This window comes from Papaver somniferum, chromosome 8 (assembly GCF_003573695.1).
Source record: "Papaver somniferum cultivar HN1 chromosome 8, ASM357369v1, whole genome shotgun sequence".
NCBI classification, from domain to species: domain Eukaryota; kingdom Viridiplantae; phylum Streptophyta; class Magnoliopsida; order Ranunculales; family Papaveraceae; genus Papaver; species Papaver somniferum.
The window spans coordinates 34,985,894-35,008,185 of NC_039365.1; positions in this window are offsets into that span (position 1 = coordinate 34,985,894).

Genomic DNA, 22,292 nt, shown 5'->3' on the forward strand with positions numbered 1-22,292 from the left:
AAACTTGCTCAAAATTGATATTCATTGCTCAAAAGATGTTTACAAGGATGAAATGGAGAAAAATGATAAAATCGGGTGTTTGCAACGTTTATTACTGTTGCAAACACCGTTACAAATAACGATAACCCTAAAGTGCAGTAGTATTTAGAATACTACGACCCACACTGGACAGTCGTTGTCATTGTTGATAAAGACTGTCTTGGTCAGTGTGTTCTTCGCGTTCTTCCCTTCCAGCAGCAGCACTAATTGTCTAAACCATGGCTTTGGTCGAATAGTCTAAACCATCATAAATAATTTGTACGAGTTTCATCTTATCAAATCCATGGTGAGGACACTGAGATAGGAGATCATTGAATCTCTCTAAAAATCTATAAAGAGACTCTCCCTCTTGTTGCACACTAGCACTAATTGTCTGCCTAACAGCTGCAGTTTTATGCTTAGGGTAGAATTTCATATAGAAAGCGGCAATAAGTTCATGCCATGTTTCAATGGATTCAGATGGTAGGTTGTTCATCCAGGTCTTGGCTTTATCTCTCAAGGAAAAGGGAAACATCTTAAGATTCAAGACTTCATCAGTAAGGTCTCTTATTCTAATTGTCCCACAAATTTCCTCAAAGTCCCTAATATGGAAATAAGGGTTCTCATCATCTTTCCCTAAGAATATAGGGATCATCTGGAGAATACTAGGTTTTATCTCGAAATTAGCCGTAGTGGCTGGCAATTTAATGCACGAAGCTCGGTTGGTCCTAGTTGGGAACATGTAATCTTTCAAAGTTGCCATCGCTGGCACAACAGAAGTACTAGGGGTACTTTCCTAACGAAGAGACAGATTCTCAAAACTGAAGTTTCCAAAAACAGGGCTCTCAAAAGAACAATCTTCGAGCTCCCTGCATATATCAGAAGAACTACTAGGTTTTTCGCTAATCAATCGACCTAGAGTATCTCTTTTCCAAGCCCTATTAACAAAATCGGGCATACACTAAAAAAATTAAAAAGAATTAAAAATCCTAACAGGAAGGTTCTAGCAATCACACAGCAGGCTGACTCGACTTTATCACAGCAAACCTAGAGATTTCTAGCAAACAACAAGCATGATGGCTCACTTAGATTGTTTCTAGACTAGCTTCTATATCTCGAAAGGGAATTCGTTACAATTTAAGCAAACCCCTCTGGAATCAATCCGAGTCAAAGTAAGTTGAATCGAGGCGAGGGAAGCTTAGTGGATCTTTGATACCCAAGGCCTCACCGTAGTACAAGGCGGCGCAGTCACGCATTCAACTCACAGAAACCGTCGTGAACTTCGAAGTATGCTAAAAGAATAACCAATATCCTTCGAAAATTTTTCCTAACAAGCTCGATACCCTATAGGTTTCTTTCTAATAAGATTTTAAATCTTGGGTTCGCGTTAGGTTTTGTTCTCCTAAAGCGGGCAAGAAGGGAGCGGTGATAAAATCCGAACCCTTATCTTGTTTAGGCCAGGCCTTGCCCTTTACTAGGAAAATAAAGACAGTATGGTTCGTCCTCAAACAATTAGCACCTTAAGGAGTACAGTAACTCGCTTGCATGGGATTCGCGAGTGTTTCGATTGGACTTACCTCTCGTACCAGACGGGGGATGAACCGTTGTTGTCGACTCGGGCCACGACTCCTATGTCGTGTGCGAACCCGATGGGCCGAGGTGATATTGTAATCACCGTCCTTCTCTGCACACAATTTAATATATATTTTTTTTAGTTTGACCCTTCAGTAGGGTTTTTAAAAAAATAAAGTCCAAGTCCAATTTAAAGTTCAAAAAGAAAAAAAAAAATTACAGTTTTCCTCACACACTCTAAAAAAAAAATTAAAAACTAAATCCTAAAATTGTCCTCTTTTCTTCTCTTTTCTTCTCTTTTCGCTTTAAGCTTTTTCCTCTCCAAGTCCTTAGTTTTCACTTCGAACCTGCAAAATAAAGATAAAAAGAAACGTAAAAGGAACAAACAATTTAAAATAAAATAAAATAGTAAACCTAAAAAAAGATTCTACCTAAGCACAGGTCCGCGTCGGCAGCGCCAAAAATTTGATGTATTTTGAAAAGTTGTTGTGAATAGTGGTAAGAACTGGGGTTCTTTTCGAACTTGTGAAGGAGATAATTTTTTTTAGATTTAAATAAATTTTATAAGTGAAGCAAAATAGCAAAGTGATTGGAATATTTTTGGAGAAACTGGGGCTAAGGATTCCACTTTTTCTACCAATTTAAAATGATATTTTTAATATTATTATGAAAATGTTTCTTTTTAAATAGTTTTAATTATTGCAAAAATGGATTTTATAAAAGAATAAATGTAAGTTAAAAGCATGGAATATCAAAAACTCTAAGTCAAGCATATACCATCAATTAAAATGACAACTATTTAATAAAAATCCTTGGAAAAACTTTTTGTTCAAGGCAAATAATTAAATATAATAAATTGCATAAATAATTAAAATAGAAATTACCCCTTTTCATTGGCCGAATAGTTTCCTCCGTTGCCCCAGAGGATGGGGTTAGCTCATCATTGTGTAAACTTGCTCAAAATTGATATTCATTGCTCAAAAGATGTTTACAAGGATGAAATGGAGAAAAATGATAAAATCGGGTGTTTGCAACGTTTATAACTGTTGCAAACACTATTACAAAGAACGATATCCCTAAAGTGCAGTAGTATTTAGAATACTACGACCCACACTGGACAGTCGTTGTCATTGTTGATAAAGACTGTCTTGGTCAGTGTGTTCTTCGCGTTCTTCCCTTCCAGCAGCAGCAGAAACTTTCTTCTCTGGAAGTTTTTCTATCGATTCCCTTGAACTCTGTGTTGCTCTATTCTATCCCCTCTCACTTTACAACCTTTCTATTAGACCCAAGGAGCATATTTATACTCAAAAACACGCTGAAATCCATCGCTATAACTCCAAATAATCCTTCATTACTCGGGCAGTGAAGAGAATATTTTCTTAACATTTTTGGAATTTCACACGTAAACTTCATTGTAGAACGCTCCAATTCAGCTTATACACGCCTCAGAATTCGTCTAACGCTAGCAGAACTTCTCCATGCACAGCAAAAACATATTTTTGCTCGTGTTACAGTCCACGTACTATGTTTTTGGCTTGTGAATCACACCGAGAATTCCATCCAAAGTTAATCGATCCTATCACTCATACTGTGTTTCTTAACCTATATCACATCTCTCTACCAAATTTCAGCCATTGAATCGACCCATAACCCCTTCATTTTCTCAATTGAAATTCTTCCAGAACTGTTTAAGTATTTCCCGCCAAAATTCAGAATTTGAATTCTTGAAGATGACTGCCCCCTAACCGTCTGTGGAGTGTAACTAGCAGGTGTCCAACTCAGGTGCCCCTTATAAATTGAGGTGCCCCTTATCCAAAACAGAGAGTCCGAAAAAACAAATGTCCTCCGGGATGCTCCGCGTAATTTTTCGAGCCGATTTTTCCAAAATTATTTATTTCCAAAAAAATACCTACAAACACATAAAACACCATAATAAGGACGAAAACGAGTACTATCAATAGAGACATTGAGGACAATTCAGACACAAAAATGTGTCTACCATACACGCACAGGTGCGCCCATAGTGATCACGTCAACATCCTTGGGACTTCCTGAGTCTAAATCTACACCCTCCGTTTAGGTTGGCGAAGGTGGATGGACGTGATCGAACTACGACAGATGTGCATTGCCGCAAACCTTAATTAGGGTTTTGAAACAGTCACGCACTCGTGACTTTGGCCAAACGATTTGGTGAGCTATGCTTCTCCTTTGGGAAGACCGATCGTGTGGGGCCCACGTTGGGATAACGGTGAACATATGTGCACCTTCCTGATGGTCCTAGGTGCGATCTAAGCCATCCAAATACGTTGGCTAAGTTGGATGGTTGTGATCGATTTAAGACACTAGTGGAATTTCCACGACCCTTTAAAGCATCACGTCAGCCATGTTTTGAGCAAACGTTTCATTGGTCCATGGCTTTGCTGTGAGAAAACCGATCGGGTAGGGGAGAAGTAGGCCCGCCAACGTATGTGTTAGCGCTTCCCTGATCATTCGCAGGATGATCTAATCCGTCCAACCAGGCTGGAGAAGTTGGACGGTCGTGATGGTTTTAAGACTGCCTTGAACAGTCTTGCTCATTCGAGCCTTTCCCAAAGCAACACGGCCATCCTTCTTCGAACTGGCGTTTTGACAGGCGTTGGGAGTGTAGTGTGGTGTTCGACCGATTAGGGCATAAATGGGCCCGCCGGTGGTCACTATAGTTATTGCCTAGTTATACTAGGAATAAGCCATGCTCATTAAACCACGCGGCTAAACTGTGTGGCCGTGATTGTTTCTGAGACTGACTTTAACAATCTAGACTTTCTTTAAGTATAAATGTGTGTTCAGTCACGCTAACTTCAATTAAAAGTGTGTGCGAACGCGCTGATCTCTTTGTCAGAGAACGATGCAGCATGTGTGAGTACTTTCATGCAAACTTCAATACTAACACTTCGGAAGATTCATGCTACTCTGCTGAGAGTGAACATTAATCGTCATGTCATGCCAACATTGAGGGTTCTCTTGCGGAACATAGCATAGGAAAATACAATGCACACAATGCATTAAATGGATAATGCTACTAGGAAAATTCATAGAATATTCGGGATTGTTGCACCATTCTGAATGAATTCCATACATATTGAATTGCTCAATGAGTGAAGAGGTTTTTTGCACTCATCACTTCTTAAATGGCTTTATACCCTTGCAGGGCTTCAGCGCATTAAATACAGGGTTTTACAATTTTAACCCTATTCGAAAAACTACCATCAACACCTGGATAATTTGCAAGGTAAAATCCAATGAAAGGTTGGTCAAATCCTTAATTGTTGCTACTGTTTTCCCACGTTTTGAGTTACTATTTCCAACGACATGTGAGGTGTTGCTATGAAAGTGGCTAAACGAGAAGAAGATAACACGCCTATTAGCATTATTGTATTCTGGCTCTCTTTCCGCTGGATTGTTATGGGGATGAAAGAACTGGTTCTTCGCAAAAGGGGTTTTAGGGTTCGTCCGGGAGATTTTTTTCATTCAATCAAAAATATGAAATTATCAAAGCAGGAATGTTACTCGGTGAGACATGGCTTCAGTCGCACAAAAAAAAATCTACTAGCTACGAAAAGATGGATGAAATCGAAAAATGGGAAAACTAGTTGTCAATGACAAAACACCTTGGTCAATGACGCCTCCATCAGATATTTTTCAAGCACTTGCCCCAGCACCTTCTCTGACAGAAAACATTCCATCCAGAAGTTATCTCAGCAGCAGCTTCAACATCTTATCCAGAAGCCGTTTCAGCTTCAACATCCCATCCAGAAGCCGTTTCAGCTTCAATATCCCATCCAGAAGCCGTTTCAGCAGCAGCTTCAACATCCCATCCAGAATCCGTTACGACAGCAGTTCCAGCATATGTCCCCGCAGCTTCTCCAACGACCCCAACATATGCTTCCACCGTTTCACCATCTGCCTCGACACTATCCTCAGCGGTCGCTTCAGAAGCTTCTTCAGTCTCGCAAACTACAGCCTCTTTAGAATTCTCTGTTCCGTCCACCTCAGAATCGAGGATTACGATACCTTTGTGGACACGGTAATTAAACTGGCTCTCGTTTAGAAGTCTCTTAGACTCAGTCCTTCGCCGTTTCAATCGAGAGGAGAATTGTTCAGCCTTGGCACTGGGTTGTGGAGAAGCTTCATCACGTTGATATTTACCGACTTGCTGGGATGCTTCATCATGTCTGCGCTTCTCCTCCATGTAAATCAAAGCCATGAAATCCTGAGCACGCACCCGCACGATGCATAGATGGGTGAGAGACATGCCTTGTATAATCCGGCCGGCTGCATGGAACAAAGGGTTGATTTGGTTTAATATCTCCTCATGTGAAGAAAACCTGGGTTCGTCGACTTCAAAAATCTTCTCCGAAGAGTTAGAGGTATGATCATCACCGGAAGATCCCATTGTGCACTAAAAAAAAAAAATTCTTTTCTACATTATGTCTGCATCGGCAATATACATGATGAAGAACACAATATGGAGAACTATGAGAAAAGACACGAGACGATACCTGTGAAGAGGGTGGGTGAAATTCTATGATGATCTATACGAAAGAAAAAGTAATTGGATCACCTGGACTGCTGATGGAAAGAGGCTTGGCGCTTCAGAGATAAAGTCAATGATAGAAAATAAAATGGCAGACAACGCCTTTTATATACTTTGTATTTTGAATTTTGAGTAGAAGAAGGTTTCTTCTTTCGGGCCATGCACAGAAGAAGGCAACCAGACCCGCAAGACCAGCCAGGCACTCTCCCTACCATTCCGTGTCCAAGTCAAAGGAGGGCCTTCTTCACCGCTCAAAGCAGCTGATCGAATTTTATATAGTGGTAAGAAGGTTGTCGTTCTCTCGGACTTGTGAAGATTGATTTAAGATTTAAGATTATGGAAAGAACTGAGACTATGGATTCCACCATTGACCAATTTTTAAGTGATTCAGTTAACACCAATAATTATGCAATTCATACGTTCAATTTGATTCTAAGATATTGCCAATATTAGATTTCCAAAATATTAATTGTTAATCGCAAGTATGGAACATCAAGAGCTCTAAGCTAAGCATGCACCATCAAGAGAGAACAAACTAATTAATCAAAATATTATAATAGATTATAGTTCAGTGCAAATAATCATAAAGAAATTGCAATAATAAATTAATAAGAAAATACCACTTTATTATTGGAACAACGCTTCCTCCATAATCCCAGCATGTGATTCTAGTTCCTCATTATTATAAGGAAAACTAAATAGAAGAAATAAAAGAAAATTGTGAAACTGGCTACCGGCTCACCGGCTCTCCCCAAAAATTCTCCTGGTTTCCTGTTCTCGATATCAATATATAAATTTCAACAAAATCTAACCTTCCTCTTTTAATTCTCTTCCACATGTCATGTCCAATGGGAGTGTGTCACTTGTCTAAGAATACACAATATCACCTAATAAAGACTCACCACATGTCCGACCACTTGCTTTTCTTTTCATGGGAAAGAAAATATTATATGAGAACATACCGATCTTATGTACGAGGTAAGTACTCATTTTGTCATTATCTCAATTCCAAAACAGATGTCATGTATTAATGTGGTGAAGTATATATTATGCTCAAAATCAATCTTCTTTAGTTGCAAAAGATATTTAGTTTCCTTTATTCCTCCACCATGTCGACATACCTCGTACATTAATTATTGAGTAGGATTTTTCATTTTACGTGATATCTCCTAAATCTTTCGAGAACTAATCACCAAGTCCTTCATCCTAAAATCCACGAGACCAAAATTCCCGAGCATGTTAATTTCTTAAACCAACTTCATCCCATCATCTCCTTCACTAACTTAAATTGGGCCTATCCCATTTAGATCCAAAAGTATCCACGACCCCTGTACTCCGTAGTCCATATTTTCTTTTTGGAATCCTAGGTTTAGCCGATTTTCTTGGAAGAGCCCATTTTATTCATTTACCTACAAAAACACAATAAATACCAAAATAAGCACCAACAATATATATTTTGGGTAGTAAATATGTAAGGATTAATCGCTCATCACACCCCTAAACTTATACTTTGCTAGTCCTCGAGCAAATTTATTCTAGAAAATAAAAACTCACTAGGTGGCCCTAGTGACCGAGTTATAGTCTCGGGAAGGTTTACCAGAGGTGTACCCACAAAACCTTTACTCCAGACCCTAGCTATCTACGCAGAAGCTTGAAAGGCACTAAAGAATATCATTGGTTGGCATACTCTCATTGACTACAAGAGGAAGTACCCTGATGCGAAATTCCAATTGTTGTACACGAGTTTGCACTCAGCATACTAAAATTCATATATAAGTGACAGAGCTCTACTCAGATAGTTTCTGGACATCATAACCGGAGTCTACCAATCACATGGAAAGATTAAGAAGATAGATAAAGAGAAAATAATAGATGGTTTAAAGTGAACGGTGTTTCCAATATCTGTCTGAAGGCCTTTGCCAAGATGAACCTATCCTAATGGACTGAGATACCGGTCTGCCTAATATCAACAGAACTGGCATATACAAGGGGACCAGTGGTCGATAAACCTAACTCTAGGTCAATACAACTGGCATATACAAGGGCACCATTGGTCGACTTTATTGAATTTATTCCGGTTGGTCTGATGGTCTGGTCTCAATTTTTTTTTTTGGTATCTCAATCACTCTATTTCACCCTAGCAATGGTAACAACTTGAATCGCGTGCCCCATCAAATCACTTAAAAAAATAAAAACAGAAGGATTAGGATTCAACGAGATATGGCGAAACTACCATGTTTTTTTTAAAAAAATGCTAACACCTGAGCTCTGTGCTTTTATGAATAGACTCTTTAGATGTTTTCATCTAATCAGATTGGTTCCTCAACTCCTACAACCAAGATGTTCCCATCCACTTAGATTGGTTAGTGCCATCCTTAATAAACATAAATTCCTAGGCTTTGGAGTTTATTTATTGCATCCTTAATCTAACAGTGTCCTCAATGTTCTTAAGATAAAATTAAAAGCATGAACAAGGAGAAATTGTTACCACTCGAAGAAAAAGAGTTAAGGAAAGATATTACCATGAGATTGGGTTACCTCCCAAGAAGTGCTAAGTTTAAAGTCTTCAGCCAAACATCGGAAGGAATTAATCACCTCATAGAATCATAAAGCAGTAGCCGGAATAACTATGGGTCATCTGGATCAAAAAGTGCTAACCATAAGAAGAGGAAACTACAACAAACCAAGAATACATCGAACATACCCTTATTTAAGACAACTACATCTAGTTGTGGTTCAGGTTCAGGTTCTATAAAAGGGTCTAAATAAAAAGATTTCATCGGTTGGACTTCCTCAAAAGCATTCTGAAGATCAGGCTGAAGAGTCTGGAAATACTCAACTAAGAACTTAGAAGCACATAACAAAATCCTGAATAATTGGGGATCCTCTAAGTCAAACAGACTTGACTCACACAGCTGACCACAATGAAAGAGGTGGTCTTCCTTAAGAAAATGTGTCGACCCTATTTTCCTAAAGTAATTAGGTTTAGTCTCAAAACTTAATTACCGACGCATCTGAAAATCATATGTTCCCACAATTGGAAGAAAAGTTTTTGGTGGGAAAGTCAATCTTGGTATCATAGCCCGGGTTAACCACATCAACCAGAGGATGGGTTTCTAATAAATGAGCTCTCTTATGGACATAACTAGGTTCAGGAAAAAGTGTATGAAGATAATCTTGTAAGATGGTTGAGGAAAAAATGTCAAGTCCTACACGAGGGAACTTTCTAAGAGTTAAAGGTAAGGCACCAGGAAAGTGATAATCACCCTCAAACTTAGAGTTTTCAGTGTCTCTATGTAGACTAGTCCCAATTTCCCTAATTTCTAAATCATTAGATTCCTGAAAATGGCCAATTGATTCTTCTAAGTTGTAATCAGGTGCATCCTCACTCATTTTTATGAGTTCACTTTCTTTGTCTAAGACTGTTGTTTCTAAATCGCTAGACTCAAAATAAACTCGTTCCTCTAAACCATCATCACAATCATATAAAGGATTATCAGGGAAAGTTTCTAGTAAAGGATCATTAACTAAGGTGTTAACCAAAGTTACTTCCTCCGATTCACTGATAGGCACATCTAATAATGGATTATCCAACACACTGCAGGCTAAAGGATCATGAACTACATCGTCTAAAACGGTGGTATCCCTAGTCAAATCCCCATCCTTTTGAATAGGTGAATAATTATTAAAATTATGTGGATTTGTACTAGAAACAAAACTATCATTATAAAGCTTAATAGGAGTAACAAATTCCTGATCACTATGCCTACATATTTCATGTTCTTCATCAATACTATCCTCATCATAATCATCATTATAATAACATGAAAATGATCGAACCTCATCTAAACAAGTAGTGTTACAAATTATAACCTCTTCATCTTGATTATTATAAAAATTATCCTCATTTTCACGGGTGATATATGAAAGAATGTATTGGCAATCACGAGTAATTCGAGCTTCTCTTTCTTCCGTCTCTAATTCAAGCCTATGTGTTGACTCAGCAAACTCATGTGTTGACTTAGTTAACTTACATGTTGACTCAGCTAACTTCCTGAGGGTATCTTCTAAAGAAGTTTCACTCATTTTTACCGTTCTTTCGTCCATAACTAAGTCATTTGTGTCGGCTAACTTATGTGTCGACTCAAGTAACTTACGCGTTGACTCAAGTATCTTACGTGCTTCATCTAGAGGAGAGGAATTATAAGAATCTTGCTCGTATGACCGGTGGGCATGTGGATAGTAATTGGTCTCACCATGGTATGACCCATAACCTTCAAAAGTTTGGTGTTCCCAACCACTATTTACACTATGGTCATAAAAAGAATAATGTTCATGTTGCTCAGTCGAATAATCATTGTATTGGTTATACCAGTTCGACATCCTAACTGCAAGGGAATTCTAAAAAAACACAAAGAAGGCTGACTCGACCACAACATGCCTATTTTATCTAGCAAACAAAAAGCATGATGGATCCCTTAGATTGTTTCTAGACCAGCTTTTATTCTTTCAAAAGGCAATTCGTTACAATTTCAGCAAACCCCTCTGGAATCAATCTGATTTAAAGTAAGTTGAATAGAGATGAGGGAAGCTCAGTGGAGCTTTGATACCCAAGGCCTCACCGGCATTACAAGGCGGCGTATTCAATTTCCATAAACCATCATGAACTTCGAAGTATTCTCAATAGAGCAACCAATATTTTTCGAGCGACTTTCCTATTAAGCTCGTTACCCTATCTGTCTCGTTCTAGTCCAAATTTTAAGGCTTAGGTTCGCGTAGGTTACGTGTTCCTAAGGCGGGCAAGAAGGAAACGGTGATGAAATCCGAGTCCTTATCTTGATTTGGCCAGACCTTTCCCTTTACAAGAAAATTAAATCCGATTTCAGGTCCTCAACATATATGCATACAAAATCATCCAGTAAACCCGCTGACAGGGGATTCACGGGTGTTTAGAATTCTTACCTCCCGTTCCAGACGGGGGATGAACCGTTGAAGTCGACTCGGCCCACGACTCCTATGTCATGTACGAACCTGAGGGGCCTTGGCGATATTGTAATCTCCGTCCTTCTCTGCAAACAGTTTATTTAAAACTACCCTTCCGTAGGGTTTTAAAAATAAAGTCCAATGTTCAATGTCCAAAAGAAAAGAAGAAAAAAAAATGTCCAAAAATAAGATATTACAAAAATAAAAACCTTAATTACAGTTTCTAAAAAAAATAAAAGTAAAATTATTTACAAAATCTTCTTCTTCACTCATTTTGGATTTCTCTTTTCTTTCCTTTTTGGGCTTTTCCTTTCTTTTCAGCACTTTCTCTTTTTCCTTTAGCTTAGCTCCAAATCTGAAAGCAAACAAAAATACCAAAACGCGTAAAAAAGAATAAATAAAATAAAACCTAAAAACAAATCTATAAACAAATCCGCGTCGGCGGCGCCAAAAATTGATCGAATTTTATATAGTGGTAAGAAGGTTGTCGTTCTCTCGGACTTGTGAAGATTGATTTAAGATTTAAGATTATGGAAAGAACCGAGACTATGGATTCCACCATTGACCAATTTTTAAGTGATTCAATTAACAACAATATTTATGCAATTCATACGTTCAATTTGATTCTAAGATATTGCCAATATTAGATTTCCAAAATATTAATTGTTAATCGCAAGTATGGAACATCAAGAGCTCTAAGCTAAGCATGCACCATCAAGAGAGAACACAACTAATTAATCAATATATTATAATCGATTATAGTTCAGTGCAAATAATCATAAAGAAATTGCAATAATAAATTAATAAGAAAATACCACTTTATTATTGGAACAACGCTTCCTCCATAATCCCAGCATGTGATTCTAGTTCCTCATTATTATAAAGAAAACTAAACAGAAGAAACAAAAGAAAATTGTGAAACTGGCTACCGGCTCACCGGTTCTCCCCAAAAATTCCCCTGGTTTCCTGTTCTCGACATCAATATATAGATTTCAACAGAATCTAACCTTCCTCTTTTAATTTTCTTCCACATGTCATGTCCAATGGGAGTGTGCCACTTGTCTAAGAATACACAATATCACCTAATAAAGACTCGCCACATGTCCGACCACTTGCTTTTCTTTTCATGGGAAAGAAAGTATTATATGAGCACATACTGATCTTATGTACAAGGTAAGTACTCATTTTGTCATTATCTCAATTCCAAAACAGATGTCATGTATTAATGTGGTGAAGTATACATTATGCTCAAAATCAATCTTCTTTAGTTGTAAAAGATATTTAGTTTTCTTTATTCCTCCACCATGTCGACATACCTCGTACATTAATTATTGAGTAGGATTTTTCATTTTACGTGATATCTCCTAAATCTTTCGAGAACTAATCACCAAGTCCTTCATCCTAAAATCCACGAGACCAAAATTCCCGAGCATGTTAATTTCTTAAACCAACTTTAGCCCATCATATCCTTCACTAACTTAAATTGGGCCTATCCCATTTAGATCCAAAAGTATCCACGACTCTTGTACTCCGTAGTCCATATTTTCTTCTTGGAATCCTAGGTTTAGCCGATTTTCTTGGAAGAGCCCATTTTATTCATTTACCTACAAAAACACAATAAATACCAAAATAAGCACCAACAATATATATTTTGGATAGTAAATATGTAAGGATTAATCGATCATCAGCAGCGCAATCCCCGCGCGCTCCATCAGACAAGCAGCGCCATCTCCGCCTGCTCCACAACCTAGCAAGCAACACCATGACTCCAGCACTCCGTGATCAAATCCGCACTATCTTTGTCCATTCTGCGAAAAACGCCGGCTCCATCTTCACTGTTTGGTAACCAAAGTTCAAAGCGCGATATCCACCATTCCACGGATGTAGCCAGCTAACCGTGCTACCGACCATTCTGAGCAAGCGGCGCCATTCCGCAACGCCATCTCTGCACGGCCAAGATTGAAGCACCACCTCCGCCGTTCAAAGCAGTGCCATATTCACTAGCCGAAGCAGCGCATCTCCGCCGTTCAAAGTAGCGCCATCTTCACTAGCCGAAGCAGCGCCATCTCCTCCGTTCAAAGCAGCGTTGTCTCCGCACGTTTGTTGACCTAACTAGCCAACGGCTGTTCCGCGGACCAAATCGCAGTGCCATCTTTGCTAGCCAAAGTTTCAGCACTGACACCAACACCCTATGACCAAGTCAGAATTACGCAGAGCTTCCAACATAGGATCACGGATTCCTCATGCCTTCCGCTAAAGGTTAGTTGAACTTCCTCGGAAATCTCTTCATGTCTTTCCTTTTCGATTTTACTCTTGTCTGTCACCATCTCATGCTTACCCCGCAACAATGCCACTTTTACGTGCTAAGCAGGGGACTTAATGTTGATGGTGGTTTTTAGCTTAGGGTTAAAATCGTAAGACCTTGCATCTAATGTGACGTCATTTTGTAAGGAAACAAAACCGTGAGTGCTAACCTCTCCGTCGGCATATCTATTAAGTCGTTCAATATATCTACATGAAATTTATCCAGACTGGCGGATGTAGCAACCATCCCAGATGTTCTGTAAATTTCGGCGCATTGCCTATATTCACTTAATATAAGTTCCTTTGAATGCCTTCTATGCTATGTTCCCCGGATGAACCCTTAATGTTGATATGTCATGACAATTTGTGTTCACTCGCAGCAGAGTAGCACGAATTTCCAAATATCAAGGATAAGGTCTTTGCATAAGGTATTCACTCATAAAAGCATGCTGCTCTCTGGCAATGAACTTAAAAGAACTCTATGTCAACACATAGAATTTAATCAATTTCCCTGACTAACTTGCATAAGTTAGGGTTTCGCACCTCGCGCAGTATACCAGACATTTCTTGACGAAAGTTAGCCTAGGCAAACTAGGAAATTAATCCGCCATGGATTAGGAGGTGCAAAACCTTCGCCCAGAATCAGAAAACAGGGAGCCGCAGCAGCAAATAGAGGCATGGCCATGCTTTAGGCCAACTGGCGCCACTTTCCATTAGCCACGCCCCTTCCCAAACCATCCCTATTTCACTCGACCAATCGTGTCGCCTCAAATTAGCCACGCGCACATAAGTTGTGGCTGGGCCCATACTTGCCGGCCTCACTTCCCATCGACCAATCAGGTCGCTCTAAAGCCGCCACACTCTCGCCAGAAGTGTGGCCACGCGCATGCTTGGACGACCCTCTTTTAATCGACCAGTCAGGCTGCTCAAAAGACGCCACACTCTCACCAGAAGTATGCCCGCGCCTTATGTTTGGACGGTCCCCTTTTCTTTTCCAATCAAGCCACTCTAAACTTGCCACCATAGATTAAAGGCCAAACACACCCTGTCGCGCCACCATACTAACTGGAAAGCCAAACACGCCCTGCCACAACAACATAATGATCGGCATGCCAACATGCCGCTCTGCCTCGGTAACATGCCAACATGCCGCTCCGCCGCGGTAACATGCCAACATGCCACTTAGTGGCATGCCATAAATAGCGCCCGATGTGCTAACCTATCTCATGTTCGAGGCCAATGCCATGAAAATCTTAAATTAGGGTTTTCTAGTCCGAAACACGACTCTGCATTAACCAGAACCCTAATTTCCAGTCGTGACAAAAACTATGCCACTTCGGCTCCACAACATGCCACGAGCCGTGTATGACCCAGGAAGCCCTAGGGTTGGCGCCATATCATGGCCACCCACCGCAATCCCTACTCATGTGGCCGTTTCCACACTATGTCCTTGCCGTAACTACTTTGACATAGATATGGCGTCATTTGAACAAAAGTGTCGCCATGCCGCGGCCGCATGCCACACGCACTAATTAGGGTTTCGGCATGCTAAACCCTAATTTGGGAAAAGTTGCTACGCCAACCAAAGCCAAATAATATTTCCCAAAGCGTTGGGGTTGATGTGGCAACATGTCCAATGTTGCCATGCCACATGTGGGTCCAACACCACGGCGCAAAACCCCTAGCATTGGCCATGCCGCCAAAACCTAGCATTGGCCATGCCGCCAAACCCTAACCTTGGCCATGCCTCCAAGCCCTAACCTTGCCGTGGAGCCAAATTTTAGCTTTGGCCATGCTACAACGCCACAGGCGTGGCCATTCCACAACGCCACTGACATGCCCCTATGCCACGACTACTGGCATGCCTCTATGCCATGGCTCCACCAGGCGCCACTTCGCCAATGGAACCCCTTCGTTATACAACAAGATGCATCCATAATCAATGGACATCCCTCCTTCATGAGATGCAATCTCAACCGTCCAAGTTCGCCACCAAACTGACAGACTTATGACGAGTTTCAGGCGACCAGCTGCCTAAATCTAGTGGCCATGGCTACGCCGGGCGCCACTTGCACCACTGTGCCACTGGAATGCACGAGCCATGCCAGCCATGCCACATTTCCACTGGCATATACCAAAACGCCACCGCGCCATTATCAGGCGCCAACACAAGGTAGCCATAATCAACGACTACCCTCCTTCATGAGATGCGATCTCAGCCGTCGGAGTTCTCCACCGAACTGAAAAACCGGTGGCAAGTTTTAGGCGACCAGCCAAAATGAGCCTAATAGTATTACATGCTATTTTCCTACGGTAAGTCCCTTGACTTTGACTTGCCACACGTAACGAAGTGTTACATGTTTTCCATGAAAAACACTCGAGACATCAAACATATCAAAAACTGGGGGATGCTCATCAGGGTATTGGTCTGGCGATTTACAACGTGCGGCGTGCAATGCGCCAGTTACAAGAAAGTATTATGAAGCGGGACAATTAGTGGTGGTGAAAAGTAACGGTGTAACTGAATTCATTTCCTTCATCATGGAAGCATAATGTCTGACGGTTACACGAATTCACTTCCTTCATCATGGAAGCATAACGTCTGACGGTTACACGTTACTCTTTTCTTCCACCACTTAATCGTTTCCACTTCCTACGAGACCAGGGTACGTTTCAATATGACTTGTATAAATATGCTTCATCTATTTTCACAAAAAAACAAGTTTTGGTCGGCAAAAACACAATATCTAGAAATAGCCTGATAGCTTTCCATTCTGCTAGCCATTTCTACTTTCACATACAAGTCATAAAAAACCACACCTTCAGCATCAACAATTCTGGCCTCAACACTCTCTTCGCTTCCCTCCCTAAGACCAACCCTTCTCCTTCACTTTGTGACCGAAGCAATCCTGGAACGTCCATTTCTTGGTTTAGTCTAGGATTATACAGATTGATCTCTCGAATCAAAAGTACTCCCGTGCAGTACATTGTTTTTGGTTTAGACTTGTTTCTCATCCACACACTCAAAATTACCAAAATCAGCAGAAATAGTTTTCACCCACAAACACTAAGTTGTCCCAATTATCTGTATTGTTGCTACTCGATTTCGTACTTATTATGGTGTTTTATGTGTTTGTAGGTGTTTTTGGAGAAATAAACTCTTATGGAAAAAGTTGCTCCGAAAAGGATTTTTTGTACCACGAAGAATTATTAAATGCACCTCACTTTGGATAAGGGCATCCCAAGGGCAACCCCGGACTGTTAAAGGTACCCCTGTTTTGGATCAGGGCATTTCACCCTCTTAATTTTGAATTTCACTTTTGGCTGGAAAAGCAGCTCTCAACCAGCAGAATTAGGGTTTATGATTTGGGCGTGTTTTAGGGAGACTAAAGGGCTGGATTAATTGGATCTTCTCTATTGGGTATTACAAGTCTGGTATGGGTGTCGGAATCAACAAAATTTGGCTGGAGAATCAATTAGATGTGAAACAGGGAAGCTACCTTAACCTTCACCTGCGAAATTTGGCAGAGATTTGACCAAGATCTTCTCAGATTTATTCACGGGATTGGACTGTAAACACCCTGTTTAATCTAGACAGGTCTGGTAAGAATCGAAAGAAAAGGGAAGTAGACGTGAGTTGGTAAAAGTCAGTCCAAAAGAGAGTATCGGATATTCTCATGTGGTTCGTGTGTTTTTAATGGAAGCAGGCGTTAGTTATCAAGAGTTTGACTTTGTACTGAACATTTTTGGAGTGTAAACACAAGTCATCTGTGTAAGGAGTTAAAATAGAAAATAAAATCACTATCTTGCATGGAAGTAAAAGAAAATATTTTTGATTGATTTCCGAGATTATTTGGAGTTATAGGGATTTATTCTCGGTCCAAATGGGTATTTATACGCTGCTGAGATCACAGAAACATGGACGGAAAGTTTGGGAGACATTTAGAACATCGAAGAGTCATGAAAAATCAAGTTGTAGAGTAGAAGAACTTAATGCTGGTAATGAACATACGAAGAATATAAGACTCTGAAGATTGTCGTTGCTGCTACAGTGTAAACGACCCATCTTGAGAGAGTCGTATTGCTACAGTGTCAATAACACTTTAGGTGTACCGTTCTTTGGTTTGTAACAAATATAATTGTTACAAAATCCGGGTTTTACCATTTTTTTCTTATTTTCTCTCATTTGTAAGCACTTTGAGCAATAAATCCATACTTTGAGCGTGTTTCCATGATGACGAGCTAAACCCAACCTCTGGGGCGACAGAGGAAGCGATTTAGTCAATGAAAAAGTGGAAATTCCTAATTATTTAATTTTTGCAATTTTAATTTATGATTATTTTCCTAGATTGAAAATAGAATTTATGATTTTTGTTAAGCAATTTTATTTTCTATTAATGGAACATGCTTAGCCTAGGGTTTTGATGAAACATGATTTGGATTTACATTTGTTGTTTCTAAAAATCTACTCTTGCAATAGTTGAGAATCAAATTGAACGTATAAAATTGCTTGAATATAATTAGTATCACTTTGGAATTGATAATAGTGGAATCCTACCCCCAGTCTCTCCATAATTTTCACAAAACATTTTATTTTGAATTTGCCATAATTTAGTTTTAAAATTAAGTTTAAAAAATATGCTTTCACAAGTCTTGAATGAACCACTTCTACAACCACTGTAAATTAAAATTGAAGTATGATTTTGATTAATTAGTTGTCATTTCATTTGATGGGTCATGCTTGCTTAGATGTTTTGATGTCCCATGCTTAGGATTTACAACTAATATTTTGAAAATCTTCCTTGGAAAAAATAAGAGTCCATGTTTTTATCTATTGAGCTATAATTGTTAAAAGAATTATTTTTTGAACCTTATGTTATGAGTTTGGTGGAATCCCGAGTCCCGGTCATATCTTCGTCCCGTGACCATATTTTGTATATATATTTTCTTACTTTTAGTATTTTCATTTATTAAATCTGAAATCAATCTTATCAAGACCGAGTGAACGACAACCTATTTACCACTATATAAAATTTGATCAATTTTTGGTTCCGCAGACGCGAACTTGTTTTTAGATTTGTTTTTATTTTTATTATTTTTGTTCCTTTTTACGCGTTTTGGTATTTTCTTTTTGCTTTCAGATTTGGTGCGGAGCTTATGAAAAAGAGAAAGTGTTGAAAAGTAAATTGAAGCCAAAGAAGAAAAGAAAGGAGAAATCCAAAGGAGTAAAGAAGAATATTTTTGTATATAGTTAATTTGTTTTTATTAGATTTATTTTTATTTATTTTTAGAAACTGTAATTAGGGTTATATTTTTGTAATCTTTTATTTTTGGACATTGTTTTGGACTTTATTTTGGGACATTGGACATTTTTATTTTTAAAACCCTAAGGAAGGGTGAGTTTAAATAAAACTGCTGCAGGGAAGGACGACAATTACGATACTGTCTCGGCCCCTCAGGTTCGTACACTGACATCAGAGTCGGTGGCCTGAGTCGACTTCAACAGTTCATCGCCCGACTGGTACGGGAGGTAAGACTCTATCCACCCACGAATGTCAGTGGGTTTTATTTTGTGTTGAGAATGTCGAACTGGTATAACAATAGCCAATACAATAATTATCCAACTGAACAATTTGGACATCACTCTTTTTATGACCATAATGTGAATAGTGGTTGGGAACGCCAAAATTTTGAAAGTTATGGTCCATACCATGGTGAGACCAATTACCATCCACATGCCCACCGGTCATACGAGCAAAATTCTTATAATTACTCTCCTCTAGATGAAGAACGTAAGATACTTGAGTAAACGTGTAGGTTACTCGAGTCGACGCATAAGTTAGCGGACACAAATGACTTAGTTATGGAAAAAAGAAAGGTAACAATGAGTGAAACTTCTTTAGAAGATAACCTTAGGAAGTTAGCTGAGTCAACATGTAAGTTAAATGAGTCAACACGTGAGTTTTCTGAGTCAACACGTAGGTTTGAACTGGAGACGGAAGAAAAAACTGCTAGAATTACTCTTGATTGCCAATACAATCTTTCCTATATCTTTTTTTTTTTGAAAATAAGGCATTTCATTGAAAGAACTAACACTCTAAGACAGGTACTACCAATACTTTCAAAGTAGAGCCATCTAATATAGAGAGTTGTGAAGGTCTTCTTATATTAGATTTATCTGCTGTCAAATTTTAAAGAATACAAGACGGCGACATACTATCCCAATTCAGAACAACGTTTGAAGTTCTAGCAAACTTAGCAAGTGTGTCTGCTGCTTCATTTCCTACTCTAGGGACAAAATGATAACCCAAAAAATTATTACATTCACTGGTAATTTTAGCTGCTTCAAGTAAGAGAGTTTTGCTTCTCCAAGACACCTCAGAGTTCCTTCCATTTAAGTAGTTGAATAAGCTTTCGCAATCTCCTTCAATGTTGAAATTTCCAATTTGATTTTCCTTTTCCCAAACAGCTGCTTGATATACTCTTATTGCTTCTGCTTCTTGTGGGTCAGTTGTGAAGAATGGTCATGCTCTTCCTCCTTCAATGTTACCAACATCATCACGTAAAATTAAAGCATAGCTTGAGGGGGTTATATCTGAGTCCCAAGCTGTATCTATATTAATCTTGAGATTGTTATTTTCTGGTGCCTTCCAACTAGGTTTTGGTTTACTTATAATCTTTTTCTGCCTATCAGGTTTACTACGTTTTTTGTTCCAGAACAAAAGATGTCTTTGTATATCTTGGGATAATTGAGAAGTTGTTTAAGATTTAGATTCAAAAAATCTATTACAACGTTCTTTCCGTATCATCCACATTTTGTTTAAGACAAGTTCTATAGAAATTTCTTTTCCAAGATTATGATTCCAATCTTTATAAAGATCAAGTAAAGAATAAGAAGAGTTTAACTGCAAAGAAATAGGGTTTGGTGCCAAATTCCAGACTTGAGAAGCATAAGGACAATGAAAAAACAAATGTTCAGAGGTTTCCGGGTACTCTCCACACATTGTGCAGTTTGGGTTTATATCTTCTACTTTGTCGTATAGATTTACATTTTTCGCAATGACATTCCGTAAGCATTTCCAAAGAAACACTTTGATTCTTTGAGGAATGTCTAGTATCCAAATAGAAGACCAAAAAGAGTCAGGCAATAGAAGACTAGTTGATTCAGTTCCTTGAGAGTTCAATTTATCATACATAGATTTAACCACGTATTCTCCATTTCTAGTTAGAGTCCATCTTAACTGATCTTCTTTAGGATTTCCAGCGGAATCTAGAAAAAGGTTTAGGTGAAGGATTCTTGTAGCAATATTCACAGGAAAGAAGTTTCTAATAAGCGAGGAATTCCAAGTAAGAGAATTAGGGAAAAAAAGGCCATCCACTAAGGAAAGATGATTGTTAGGGAATTTCTCGGTAAAAATCGCATGCGTTGCTATCTCAAGCATGTTTGTCAATGTTATTGATCAAAACTATAAGTCTTTTCTAGTATACTATAGATACGTCTCGGACTAGGATAGAAAGTGTAGTTGAGTTCAAGGACTTCATGGCGAATCATAATACAAGAAGAAGAACTACTCAAGGAACCGGTGGAACTTCTCAACAAAAAGGTATGTGAAGACTCGAACTTATCTGTCACGCAAAAGTCTATCTACTCTATCTCCTACTTCTTGAGACAAAAAGTCGTATGCTATATATAGACTTAGATTATACACATTTGGTATTTCGAGTTGAGTATACCTCGTCTATCTATATCCCGAAATATGTGTTGGTAAGCGTTTCGCTTCGACCATGTTTATCTTTACCTAGTGAAGAAAGTCATGATATGTTTCAATCAGTTTGAAATATGCTTTGACGAGAAATGGTGTAACAACTATATAACGTCCTCTAAGAATGTTTCAATGGTTGGAATGAGAGTTTAGATTACATAACCAATGATGGACATAAGTATTGTTGTGGAAACACATATGTGCATAAGTCCTATCCCTTGAATCAAAGTTTGCGAACTTTGTTGATCGAGAGAAACCGGAAGAATGGCTTGTTACCAAGTCTGCGAACTGCCGAACTTCTCATCCCGAGAACTTCTGCTGGAGTTAACAAACTTGTTGCGTGAGTACCAGTCCACGAACCGGCGGAAAGTCTTTGCCGAGATTTTCTGCTGGAGTTTGTAAACTCAGCCCGGTTGCTTAAGTTTGCGAACCTAGTTTGCAAACTTAAGAAGGTTATATATCTGAAGATGATTTCTGAACTTAAACTTATAAAGACTAAGGAATGCAATTTGCAAACCGTGGCTATAGAGTTCATGAACCGATTCGAGTGAATCAAATCATCTTTGCTTCAATTGTGTCTTGTGTAGTACATAAGATTTCCTTGCAATAGAACAACTCTCTAACTAGTTCATATGAGTCATTTGAACTAGTTATGGTGAAGAAGAATATTGTTGGTATGAAATGCTCATATGGCTAACCTTTTGGTTAACTATTGTTGAACCAACAATGTACACGTTTGGGTACGGTTAACAAACCTAGAAGCGTGCATTTCATTTGTGTATAACAAGCTAATTTTTCGATCTAACGGTTGAGAAATATTAGCTTGAATCTAAATCAGGTTTTCATCTAACGGTGGTTATTGTTTGCTTTGTGACCAAGGCGAAACCATGATTTGAAAGACTATATAAGGGGACATCTAGCAACTCTACAAAACTAATCCCCACACCTCACGTGTGATACTAGTTTGCGTGCTAGAGTCGTTGTTATGCGAGCTTTTCTTCAAGCGCGTGATTTTCAATCATGGGTATATGTTGTTAATGGCTATGATGCTCCCGTTGTGGCAGTTGGAGATGTAAACG